The sequence below is a fragment of the Galeopterus variegatus genome, unplaced genomic scaffold, assembly GCF_000696425.1.
Source record: "Galeopterus variegatus unplaced genomic scaffold, G_variegatus-3.0.2 Scaffold19854, whole genome shotgun sequence".
Lineage (NCBI taxonomy): Eukaryota > Metazoa > Chordata > Mammalia > Dermoptera > Cynocephalidae > Galeopterus > Galeopterus variegatus.
This window is the reverse complement of record NW_007745965.1, coordinates 1-13,214: the sequence shown is the minus strand read 5'-3', so window position 1 is coordinate 13,214 and position 13,214 is coordinate 1. Positions and strand designations below refer to the sequence as shown.

The 13,214-nt window shown below is 35.1% G+C and overlaps 1 long non-coding RNA gene across 1 annotated transcript; it reads right to left on the bottom strand.

The window, feature by feature from the left end:
* Nucleotides 1–6,136: 6,136 nt before the first annotated feature.
* On the bottom strand, nucleotides 6,137–12,810 carry LOC103583125. The gene is made up of 2 exons (XR_549826.1): nucleotides 11,936–12,810; nucleotides 6,137–6,531 (listed from the first exon to the last, which is right to left on the bottom strand). It is a non-coding gene; the product is annotated as an uncharacterized LOC103583125 (long non-coding RNA).
* Nucleotides 12,811–13,214: the final 404 nt, after the last annotated feature.

Below are 13,214 nucleotides of genomic sequence, written 5' to 3'. Positions count from 1 at the left end.
TTATATATATTGTGTAATTTGTCAAATATGTAACTATCATTCATATTCTTTGGCAGAGTTTGCTATGGGAGATTGAAATTAAGCTCCAAACTCATTTCTCATTATGGTCTAAGTTTTTTTCCTTACTTTATTTCTTTTCTGCATCTCTTCTCTTATGATAGTTTTGAATTTTCTAAATCAGTTTAGAACATTTTTGCTTTGAAGAGTTCATCATAATATACTTCTATATTATTAAATAAAAGTTTAATGAAATAAAATATTAAACAATTTTGTTCACAAACGTTAGACCTGTTCAAAGCTTCCTTATGCATTTTACCTCAAGAAAAGCTTTTCAATTCTGTTGTGCTCCAGCTATTTATTTTGGATAAATGAGAACTGAAATATTAAAAAGTAATTTAAAAATGAAATAAAAATAAAAGCCCACCCCTCATATCTGCCTCCATTATATGAATTCCCACTCCCTAAAATGGAAATCGAAGGAAGGAGTAATCATTCAGTTTTCTTTTCTTTCCTATTACTTTATATCTCCTGCTTCCATGAAGGTTTTTTTCAGAAAGAATGCCTCTCCAAATCTCTCCTCCACTTCCTATACTGGCATTAAATTATTTATATAATACTTAAATTTCTGTTATGTTGAAGAGAAAAGATTTTGATGTTTTCAGTTCTCCCTAAAGACATTATTCTAGTGTGCTTTCGAAGCCAGAAAAACTTAGAAAGCTCTAGTACTGACAAGTATATCAATAGGGAAAAATCCCATAATTTACCTTTTCTTAATTTTGACATTATACCAGTATATTCAGTCATGAAATCACTGTACTTTAAAAGAGGTCCACAGAAGAACCAAAACAGGTGAGGGGGCATAGCAGATCCCACACAGAAAATACCTAATTCTTGCCCCCATTAAAAGGCATCCACACAGCTGCTGTGCCAAAATATGAGATTACTTCCCTGGTTCAAACCCTAATATGCTTGCTATGACCTTCAGGATACTCTACTCATTTCGTGCCTTACTATTCATTTATTTTATTAAAATAATAATAATAGGAATAATAGCAATACAATAACAACACTTATAAAGCCTGTGTCATATGCTAGATATTGTCTTAAATGTATTTTTTGTGTTATAACATAAAATTGATCATATTACCCATTTTTATGGGTACAGTTCTGTGGATTTAAGTTCTTTCACATTGTGGTACAATCACCACCACCATTCATCTACAGAACTTTTTCATCCTCCCCAACTGAAACTCTGTAAACATTAAACAGTAATTCTCCATTCCCCCTTCCTTAACCCTTGGAAACCCTATTTTCTGTCCCTATGGATTTGATTACATTAGGAATCTCATAAAACTGGAATATAATATTTGTTTTTTTGTGACTTATTTCACTGAGCATGTCTTCAATGACACATATCCATATTATAAAATGTGTCAAAACTTCCTTCCTTTTTAAGGCTGAGTAATATTCCATAGTATGCATATATTACATTTTTTTTAATCCATTCATCTGTCAACTTCTAGCTATTATTAATAACTCTTCCAACTTCTGGCTTTTAATAATGCTGCTATGAACATTTGTATTAATAATGCTTCTATGAACATTTGTATCTTAGTCTGCTCAGGCTGCTATAACAAACTACCAAAGACTGGGTGATTTAAACAACAGACAACTATTTCTCACAGTTCTGGAGACCGGGAGGTTGAAGATCAGGGTGCTGATCCTCGCAAGGGCTCTCTTGAAGATGTCTGCCTTCTTACTGTATCCTCACATGACAGGGAAAAAGAGAGAGCAAGCTCTCTGGTCTGTTCTTATAAGGGCATTAATTTCACCATAAAGACCCCACCCTCAGGGCCTCATCCAAACCTAATCATCTCCCAAAAGCCTCACCTCCAGATATCACCACATTGGGGGGTAGGGTTTCAAAATATGAATTTGAGGGAAGTAAAAAATATTCAGTCCATAACAAATGGTATACAAATATCTGTTTGAGTCTCTGCTTTTAATTGTTTGGGTTATATACTCAGATGTAGAATTGATGGAACATATGTCATTCTATAATTAATTTCTTTGAAGAATCACCACTCTTCTCTGCTGCAGCTGCATCATTGCATATTTCTTTTTTCTTTTTTTTTTTTTCTTTTTTTTTTTTTTGATCGGTAAGGGGATCGTAATCCTTTGCTTGGTGCTGTCTGCACCACGCTCAGCCAGTGAGCACACCGGCCATCCCTATATAAGATCGGAACCCGCGGCCTAGGCACTAGCAGCGCCGCACTCTCCCGAGTGAGCCACAGGGTCGGCCCCATCATTGCATATTTCTACCAGCAGTGAACCAGGTTCCAGTTTCTTCATATTCTCTCCAACACTTGGTTCTTCTTTGGTTTTTTGATAATAGTCATTCTAATGGGTGTGGTATTTCATTATGGTTTTGATTTGCATTTACCTAATGACCAGTGATGTTGATCATCTTTTCATGGGCTTACTGGCCATCTGTTTAACTTGTTTGGAGAAATGTCTATTCAAGCTTTTTGCCCATTTATTAATTGGGTTACTTGTTTTCTGTTTTTATTGAGTTGTAAGAGTTTCTTATATGTTCTGGATATCAATACTTTATCAGATATGTGATTTGTGAATATATTCTCCCATTGTGTGAACTGCCTTTCCACTCTGTTGATTATGTACTTCAATGTACAAAACTTTTTAATTTGGTGAAGCCAAATTATCTATTTTTCTTTTGTTGCCTGTGTTTTGGTGTCATATGCAAGAAATCATTGCTAAATTCAATGTCATGAAGCCTTTCCCCTATGTTTTCTTCTAAGAGTTATATGGTCTTAACTCTTTCATTTAGACCTTTAACAAGTTTGGGTTAATTTTTACATATGGTATAAAGTAAGGGTCCAACTTTGTTTTCTGGCATGTGGATATCTACACTCTCCCGAGTGAGCCACAGGGTCGGCCCCATCATTGCATATTTCTACCAGCAGTGAACCAGGTTCCAGTTTCTTCATATTCTCTCCAACACTTGGTTCTTCTTTGGTTTTTTGATAATAGTCATTCTAATGGGTGTGGTATTTCATTATGGTTTTGATTTGCATTTACCTAATGACCAGTGATGTTGATCATCTTTTCATGGGCTTACTGGCCATCTGTTTAACTTGTTTGGAGAAATGTCTATTCAAGCTTTTTGCCCATTTATTAATTGGGTTACTTGTTTTCTGTTTTTATTGAGTTGTAAGAGTTTCTTATATGTTCTGGATATCAATACTTTATCAGATATGTGATTTGTGAATATATTCTCCCATTGTGTGAACTGCCTTTCCACTCTGTTGATTATGTATTTCAATGTACAAAACTTTTTAATTTGGTGAAGCCAAATTATCTATTTTTCTTTTGTTGCCTGTGTTTTGGTGTCATATGCAAGAAATCATTGCTAAATTCAATGTCATGAAGCCTTTCCCCTATGTTTTCTTCTAAGAGTTATATGGTCTTAACTCTTTCATTTAGACCTTTAACAAGTTTGGGTTAATTTTTACATATGGTATAAAGTAAGGGTCCAACTTTGTTTTCTGGCATGTGGATATCTAGTTTTTCCAACACCATTTGTTGATTGACCTAGTTTGCTGCATGAAGGCAGTTTCCAAACCACAGTTCAGGGAATAAAATCAAAGTAGAACATGGCAGTCTCACTGAATTGAGGAGACTGAGATCAGAATTGAGGAGGTCATGGCAGCTAGAATTTGCAAGGCAAAATCCCAGAGAGGGAGATGGTGCACAGATAAAAAGAACTGAGAATTTGCAGTCTTTGGCTGAGGACTGATCTATGCATGCATATTGTGAAATTCCACAAGACCAAGGAAAAAAACGCCAAATAGCATCAGGCCAAACAATTCTCAGTATTTACACAAGGCAAGAAATATTTCACTTTCCCCCCAGACAGAGTGTATTAGTCCATTTCTGTTGCTTATGACATAAGTTTCTGAAACTGGGTAATTTATAAAGAAAACAAAATTTATTGCTTATAGTTTCAGAGGATGGGAAGTCTAAAGTCCAAGGAACACATTTGGTGAAGGCCTTCTTGGTGGCAACAGTGACTTGGGGGTCTCACATGGCAGAAAACAGCAAAGCAGAGAGACAGACTCTTCACCCTCCCCTTTTAAAGCCTTCAGAACAACACCCCTGACCGCCATTATTAATCCATTCACTATGGCATGGTCCTCCAATCTAATCACCTTCAAGGTCCAACTTTTCAATGACCATAATAGGATTTCCCACTCTCAACAGTTACAGTGGGGATTAAGACTCGGGGGGTGGGGAGGGGACATCTAATCTACAGCACAGAATGAAGAGACTTCATAATACACATGGCATTAAAAAATTCTCAGAAGACTCATACCTTAAAAGTGGTGCTAAATTAGCCAAGAACTCTGAGAATAATATTTTTAAGACTGGTTTTGAGAAAGTAGATCCCCAGATACCTTTGATGTAAATATTTGAATCAATACAGAATTGATTCTTCTTTAAATTTTCTATTAGCAACTGTATATCTACTGTCTCTAGATTTGCAGACATTCCACTGAATGATGGAATAGCAAATATGGGTAGGTATGAATCTTATGAATGTGCTTTTCTTTGCATGAATATGAAAATTGTTGAGCCTTAGAGTCAGCAGACCCAGTCTCGAGACATGCTCTCAATACTAATATGTCACTTTGGCTAAATCTTCTTCCTTTCTCTGCCTCAGTTGCCTAATCATAAAGTGAAAAGATATGATGGCTTTGTAATGCGTCAATTTAGCTAGACTGAACAATAGTCTCCAAAATTCTCTTTCTAATATATGACCAGTTAGGGTGGGGTACAAAGGATATTCTCTTGTGAGAGTTGAAGGATGGAAAGGAGATAACATTTTGTAGCTCCCACACACATTCTCCCATTTACTCAATTAAACACTAATCTCTAGATGATGCTGGGAAGGGATTTTGCAGATGTTTTGAAGTCCTCAATCAGTTGATTTTAATCAAAAGGTATTATCCTGAGTGGGCCATCTGACTTTTAATCAGATAAAAGCCCTTAAGAAGGCGGCTTGAGCCTTTCCTGAGTCCAGACACTCCAAACAGCAGCTGTATCTACAATTGCTCTCCCTTCATCCTATCTTCCTGTGGAGAACAAGCTTCGGCTTGTACCTGTGGGGTTCCAGCCTGCTCGTGATTTTCCCTGTTTGCTGTGTAGATTTCAGGAGGTTTAGCTAGCCTCCAGAATTGTGTCAGCCAATTCCTCATAACAAATCATATATAAACACACAATCTTGCCCTCACTGGCATCATGCATTATAAAACTAATCTTGTCAAGGATGAAATAACTGTGATTAAGATATGTGATCTCAAGGTTGATGAGGATGGTAAACTATGAAACAACATATATCTTAGTAAGTTAAATTTCTGTCTGCAGTATATTTTGATTGTGCTTCATAATTATCACTGGAATCTTCTATTTTGATTTCAGGTGCTCTCATCACAAAGAAATGAGAAAGAAATTTCTTCCTGATCCATTAATATTCTATAACAATATTTGGTGAATATGGGATAGCTTATCTGTATAAAACATGTATGTACTTCCATTTTATACTTAGTCATGTTCCTGACCATTTCCAAAAGTCTGTCCCTTAGTAGGCACAGAAGTTTTCATCCAAAAAATGAGGACAGTAATAAAAGTTAGACATAAAGTAAAATTTCTTTATAATATTTTGGAATATAAATACCACTTAAGTATTTAAGTTTTGCCATTTTCTAGATATAATAATATAAGAGAAAACTTAATCTTAAAGTAAGGCCAAATTTAATTCCTATGAGTCATGCCAATGAATATTTCAGGAAACAGGTTTTCAGACAGTGAGCCAGTACTTCTGGGTTTAGGTAAAAGATACATAATGGATGTAAAATTTGGTAGCAGGTAGCTGCTATTCTTCTTTGCAAAATGGTCTACTCAAAAGACACTGAACGTTAAGAATTGTAAATTCCTCAAAGATGAGTTCATTTCACACATCACCCAGCGCGCAATTGAACACATCACAGAAACCAAATACTTACTGAATTAATACACATTTTTTTATAAGGAAAAATCAATAAAATGGCAGAGTGAATATATCACTGGATTGGAAGTCACGTTGCTCATCTGTAAGATGGGAACAATAATCATGACAATACCATTCTAATAGTAATGTTCTGAAAATTAAAGTTGTGTTACAGTGTAATTTGTAAATTCTATAGCAACATATAATACTTTCTAAAAGATTGTTCTCTAACCTAACAAAATACAATAAAAATTCATTACAAAAAAATCAATTATTTTATGTTCATTTAGTAAATTATGTCAACAATAAAAAACAACTTTCCTTCTTTAATGAGCAAATCTTTTAGTAAGCAAAGTGCAGGTGTTTTTTGTGCTATTTTTATTTTTGCAACTAATCTTTAATGAGCAAATTTATGTAATGTAGTACCTTTCTGGATCTGAAAACCTCAATTCTTTATCATAGACCTACACTCACAGCTGACNAAATTGAAGGAAGGAGTAATCATTCAGTTTTCTTTTCTTTCCTATTACTTTATATCTCCTGCTTCCATTAAGGTTTTTTTCAGAAAGAATGCCTCTCCAAATCTCTCCTCCACTTTCTATACTGGCATTAAATTATTTATATAATACTTAAATTTCTGTTATGTTGAAGAGAAAAGATTTTGATGTTTTCAGTTCTCCCTAAAGACATTATTCTAGTGTGCTTCCGAAGCCAGAAAAACTTAGAAAGCTCTAGTACTGACAAGTATATCAATAGGGAAAAATCCCATAATTTACCTTTTCTTAATTTTGACATTATACCAGTATATTCAGTCATGAAATCACTGTACTTTAAAAGAGGTCCACAGAAGAACCAAAACAGGTGAGGGGGCATAGCAGATCCCACACAGAAAATACCTAATTCTTGCCCCCATTAAAAGGCATCCACACAGCTGCTGTGCCAAAATATGAGATTACTTCCCTGGTTCAAACCCTAATATGCTTGCTATGACCTTCAGGATACTCTACTCATTTCGTGCCTTACTATTCATTTATTTTATTAAAATAATAATAATAGGAATAATAGCAATACAATAACAACACTTATAAAGCCTGTGTCATATGCTAGATATTGTCTTAAATGTATTTTTTGTGTTATAACATAAAATTGATCATATTACCCATTTTTATGGGTACAGTTCTGTGGATTTAAGTTCTTTCACATTGTGGTACAATCACCACCACCATTCATCTACAGAACTTTTTCATCCTCCCCAACTGAAACTCTGTAAACATTAAACAGTAATTCTCCATTCCCCCTTCCTTAACCCTTGGAAACCCTATTTTCTGTCCCTATGGATTTGATTACATTAGGAATCTCATAAAACTGGAATATAATATTTGTTTTTTTGTGACTTATTTCACTGAGCATGTCTTCAATGACACATATCCATATTATAAAATGTGTCAAAACTTCCTTCCTTTTTAAGGCTGAGTAATATTCCATAGTATGCATATATTACATTTTTTTTAATCCATTCATCTGTCAACTTCTAGCTATTATTAATAACTCTTCCAACTTCTGGCTTTTAATAATGCTGCTATGAACATTTGTATTAATAATGCTTCTATGAACATTTGTATCTTAGTCTGCTCAGGCTGCTATAACAAACTACCAAAGACTGGGTGATTTAAACAACAGACAACTATTTCTCACAGTTCTGGAGACCGGGAGGTTGAAGATCAGGGTGCTGATCCTCGCAAGGGCTCTCTTGAAGATGTCTGCCTTCTTACTGTATCCTCACATGACAGGGAAAAAGAGAGAGCAAGCTCTCTGGTCTGTTCTTATAAGGGCATTAATTTCACCATAAAGACCCCACCCTCAGGGCCTCATCCAAACCTAATCATCTCCCAAAAGCCTCACCTCCAGATATCACCACATTGGGGGGTAGGGTTTCAAAATATGAATTTGAGGGAGATAAAAAATATTCAGTCCATAACAAATGGTATACAAATATCTGTTTGAGTCTCTGCTTTTAATTGTTTGGGTTATATACTCAGATGTAGAATTGATGGAACATATGTCATTCTATATTTAATTTCTTTGAAGAATCACCACTCTTCTCTGCTGCAGCTGCATCATTGCATATTTCTTTCTTTTTTTTTTTGATTGGTAAGGGGATCACTGTCTGCACCACGCTCAGCCAGTGAGCACACCGGCCATCCCTATATAAGATCCGAACCCACGGCCTAGGCACTAGCAGCGCCACACTCTCCCGAGTGAGCCACAGGGTCGGCTCCATCATTGCATATTTCTACCAGCAGTGAACCAGGTTCCAGTTTCTTCACATTCTCTCCAACACTTGGTCCTTTTTTGGTTTTTTGATAATAGTCATTCTAATGGGTGTGGTATTTCATTATGGTTTTGATTGGCATTTACCTAATGACCAGTGATGTTGATCATCTTTTCAAGGGCTTATTGGCCATCTGTTTAACTTATTTGGAGAAATGTCTCTTCAAGCTTTTTGCCCATTTATTAATTGGGTTACTTGTTTTCTGTTTTTATTGAGTTGTAAGAGTTTCTTATATGTTCTGGATATCAATACTTTATCAGATATGTGATTTGTGAATATATTCTCCCATTGTGTGAACTGCCTTTCCACTCTGTTGATTATGTATTTCAATGTACAAAACTTTTTAATTTGGTGAAGCCAAATTATCTATTTTTCTTTTGTTGCCTGTGTTTTGGTGTCATATGCAAGAAATCATTGCTAAATTCAATGTCATGAAGCCTTTCCCCTATGTTTTCTTCTAAGAGTTATATGGTCTTAACTCTTTCATTTAGACCTTTAACAAGTTTGGGTTAATTTTTACATATGGTATAAAGTAAGGGTCCAACTTTGTTTTCTGGCATGTGGATATCTAGTTTTTCCAACACCATTTGTTGATTGACCTAGTTTGCTGCATGAAGGCAGTTTCCAAACCACAGTTCAGGGAATAAAATCAAAGTAGAACATGGCAGTCTCACTGAATTGAGGAGACTGAGATCAGAGTTGAGGGGGTCATGGCAGCTAGAATTTGCAAGGCAAAATCCCAGAGAGGGAGATGGTGCACAGATAAAAAGAACTGAGAATTTGCAGTCTTTGGCTGAGGACTGATCTATGCATGCATATTGTGAAATTCCACAAGACCAAGGAAAAAAACACCAAATAGCATCAGGCCAAACAATTCTCAGTATTTACACAAGGCAAGAAATATTTCACTTTCCCCCCAGACAGAGTGTATTAGTCTATTTCTGTTGCTTATGACATAAGTTTCTGAAACTGGGTAATTTATAAAGAAAACAAAATTTATTGCTTATAGTTTCGGAGGATGGGAAGTCTAAAGTCCAAGGAACACATTTGGTGAAGGCCTTCTTGGTGGCAACAGTGACTTGGGGGTCTCACATGGCAGAAAACAGCAAAGCAGAGAGACAGACTCTTCACGCTCCCCTTTTAAAGCCTTCAGAACAACACCCCTGACCACCATTATTAATCCATTCACTATGGCATGGTCCCTCCAATCTAATCACCTTCAAGGTCCAACTTTTCAATGACCATAATAGGATTTCCCACTCTCAACAGTTACAGTGGGGATTAAGACTCGGGGGGTCGGGAGGGGACATCTAATCTACAGCACAGAATGAAGAGACTTCATAATACACATGGCATTAAAACATTCTCAGAAGACTCATACCTTAAAAGTGGTGCTAAATTAGCCAAGAACTCTGAGAATAATATTTTTAAGACTGGTTTTGAGAAAGTAGATCCCCAGATACCTTTGATGTAAATATTTGAATCAATACAGAATTGATTCTTCTTTAAATTTTCTATTAGCAACTGTATATCTACTGTCTCTAGATTTGCAGACATTCCACTGAATGATGGAATAGCAAATATGGGTAGGTATGAATCTTATGAATGTGCTTTTCTTTGCATGAATATGAAAATTGTTGAGCCTTAGAGTCAGCAGACCCAGTCTCGAGACATGCTCTCAATACTAATATGTCACTTTGGCTAAATCTTCTTCCTTTCTCTGCCTCAGTTGCCTAATCATAAAGTGAAAAGATATGATGGCTTTGTAATGCGTCAATTTAGCTAGACTGAACAATAGTCTCCAAAATTCTCTTTCTAATATATGACCAGTTAGGGTGGGGTACAAAGGATATTCTCTTGTGAGAGTTGAAGGATGGAAAGGAGATAACATTTTGTAGCTCCCACACACATTCTCCCATTTACTCAATTAAACACTAATCTCTAGATGATGCTGGGAAGGGATTTTGCAGATGTTTTGAAGTCCTCAATCAGTTGATTTTAATCAAAAGGTATTATCCTGAGTGGGCCATCTGACTTTTAATCAGATAAAAGCCCTTAAGAAGGCGGCTTGAGTCTTTCCTGAGTCCAGACACTCCAAACAGCAGCTTTATCTACAATTGTTCTCCCTTCATCCTATCTTCCTGTCTGCCTGTGGAGAACAAGCTTTGGCTTGTACCTGTGGGGTTCCAGCCTGCTCGTGATTTTCCCTGTTTGCTGTGTAGATTTCAGGAGGTTTAGCTAGCCTCCAGAATTGTGTCAGCCAATTCCTCATAACAAATCATATATAAACACACAATCTTGCCCTCACTGGCATCATGCATTATAAAACTAATCTTGTCAAGGATGAAATAACTGTGATTAAGATATGTGATCTCAATGTTTTATTAGGTTGATGAGGATGGTAAACTGTGAAACAACATATATCTTAGTAAGTTAAATTTCTATCTGCAGTATATTTTGATTGTGCTTCATAATTATCACTGGAATCTTCTATTTTGATTTCAGGTGCTCTCATCACAAAGAAATGAGAAAGAAATTTCTTCCCGATCCATTAATATTCTATAACGCTATTTGGTGAATATGGGATAGCTTATCTGTATAAAACATGTATGTACTTCCATTTTATACTTGGTCATGTTCCTGACCATTTCCAAAAGTCTGTCCCTTAGTGGGCACAGAAGTTTTCATCCAAAAAATGAGGACAGTAATAAAAGTTAGACATAAAGTAAAATTTCTTTGTAATATTTTGGAATATAAATACCACTTAAGTATTTAAGTTTTGACATTTTCTAGATATAATAATAAAGATAAAATTTAATCTTAAATTAAGGCCAAATTTAATTCCTATGAGTCATGCCAATGAATATTTCAGGAAACAGGTTTTCAGACAGTGAGCCAGTACTTCTGGGTTCAGGTAAAAGATACATAATGGATGTAAAATTTGGTAGCAGGTAGCTGCTATTCTTCTTTGCAAAATGATCTACTCAAAAGACACTGAATGTTAAGAATTGTAAATTCCTCAAAGATGAGTTCATTTCACACATCACCCAGCGCGCAATTGAACACATCACAGAAACCAAATACTTACTGAATTAATACACTTTTTTTTATAAGGAAAAATCAATAAAATGGCACAGTGAATATATCACTGGATTGGAAGTCACGTTGCTCATCTGTAAGATGGGAAAAATAATCATGACAATACCATTCTAATAGTAATGTTCTGAAAATTAAAGTTGCGTTACAGTGTAATTTGTAAATTCTATAGCAACATATAACACTTTCTAAAAGATTGTTCTCTAACCTAACAAAATACAATAAAAATTCATTACAAAAAAATCAATTATTTTATGTTCATTTAGTAAATTATGTCGACAATAAAAAACAAGTTTCCTTCTTTAATGAGCAAATCTTTTAGTAAGCAAAGTGCAGGTGTTTTTTGTGCTATTTTTATTTTTGCAACTAATCTTGAATGAGCAAATTTATGTAATTTAGTACCTTTCTGGATCTGAAAACCTCAATTCTTTATCATAGACCTACACTCACAGCTGACATCACTATTCTGGAGGATGCCATATTAACAACCTAAGCACTTTCATTTAAGGGAATGTTCATAAACATCCACTCTCCTGGGTCTTGAGCCAAGCCCAGCAATAACAAGGTCATTTGTTCATACTAAGGAAGAAAGTAAAATCAGACTTGAGGAAATATTCTGCCCTTTCCCCCCTATTTCAACCTGCTGTGTTTGATTTAATACACTTTTATTGGAGTGATTCTGGTAGAGTTTGGCTGAAGACCACAACTACAATCTATTTCCCCACATAAATACTCTCCACTATTTTTTCCAAGATAGATGTCATTATTTTATTGATATGTGGATCTTATTTTCTGGTGCTTAAGTCGATGTAATACTAAATTGAGGAATGAAGCTAGTCAGGTTTTTTTAGGTAATGTTTAATTTTAAAATAGAAAGTAAATAGATTTATAAGAAATATTTCTAACGATATTTCACCATGATTTTTTTAAATACCTTTGTCTAGAAGTTTCTGATAAAGTATTGTTATGGAGAGTTTTTAGGAACAATTCTTTTTTTTTTTTTTTTAAAGTGAAACTGCACACATACTTACAGCATAACAATATCCTTATAAGTAAGGTATTTTAATGTATAGTGTTCAAAAAAGTACCTATCTGGTGTTGGAATTAAATTGAAGACACAGCTTTACCCTCATCTTTAATCGTAACTAAAATAATATTTTAGAAAAATGCTAAGACAAAAACAGGATGTTACATAGATTGCTGCTTCTTTTCCAAACACTTCTCAATATCATCAAGCACTTGAACAGCAGCCTTTGGAATTCGAGTCCCAGGACCAAATACATTGGAAACACCAACTTCATACAGAAATTCATAATCCTGTTGAAAGAATTTGTTTAATTAATAAGAGACACGACTTCCAGTTTCAAGGAAATAAAAATGATAATCCCTGTCCTTTCTTCTTTGCTCCCAATGCCCAAAACTTTCTAAATTGGTATAGTATTGGCATTTGGGGCTAACAAATTCTTCCTTGATAGGGACTGCTACCAATAGCCAGGAGCTATTTATTTCCTCGTTAAGTATTTTGTCTGTGGCTAGCAAATAGTGTGCTACTTTGAATATGGCCTCATGATGGAATTAGATTTTCTATAAATGAAGATTAACTCATTTTTTCCACTCTCTGTTGCTAGTATTTGTTAGTTTACTTTAGTGGGAGTCAGAATTTGAGTGAAAAGATTTCCAGGGCATAAATACTGCTCTAGACTTTAGGCTGTTTTAACA